Source organism: Gekko japonicus, unplaced genomic scaffold (genome assembly GCF_001447785.1).
Source record: "Gekko japonicus isolate JY-2015 unplaced genomic scaffold, Gekko_japonicus_V1.1 scaffold425, whole genome shotgun sequence".
In the NCBI taxonomy this organism is placed as follows: Eukaryota; Metazoa; Chordata; class Lepidosauria; order Squamata; family Gekkonidae; genus Gekko; species Gekko japonicus.
In genome coordinates this window covers 624,355-624,987 of record NW_015176464.1, presented here as the reverse complement: position 1 = coordinate 624,987, position 633 = coordinate 624,355, and positions in this window count along the sequence as shown.

The window sequence follows — 633 nt, the reverse complement described above, 5'->3', positions numbered from 1 at the left end:
GGCCGCTTTTCCAAATCAGCCTTTCTGTCCTCACCTTCGCCCACCACTCTTGATTTATAAGCCGCTTTTCAGCAAACAAGTTCCAACAGCGACCTACAAAACCACCTCTGGCTCTTCCTACGCCCCTGCCCACGATCAGAGGGACGAATACAGGCCGGGCCCCCCATATACCCTGCCGTCTCCCCCAAACACGGCGCCATCGAGCCTCCAGTGGGACCAAGGGACAGAAGCCGGGACTACGCAGCCGCGCAAGCGAAAAGGCGGGGCGGGGGGTGCAAAGAAGCCCAGTCCTCCTTTATTCAAATGTCGGTGGTCAGCCGGGGGCAGGCAGGGGTCGCTTTCGTGAGCCTTGTTACAAAACGGGCCCCAGGGCGGTGCTCATGAAAGTCCTGCAGGGATAGTACAATTTGCCCTCCAACCCTGACCCTGGGTGGCCCCGGCCCCAGAGGCAGCAATCCCCCCCCGGGGTGGGGTGCAATGGAGCCCTGCAGGAGGAGGGATGGGTGGGTGGGTGGATGTCGAGAGGGGTCACCCGGGGCCAGGAGGCAGGTGGCCAGTTCCACCCTGTTGCTATTTTTCGCGTCACAGGCCAGCGCTTTGGCGACCCCGACGCAGTTCTCGCTCCCCCCCCCC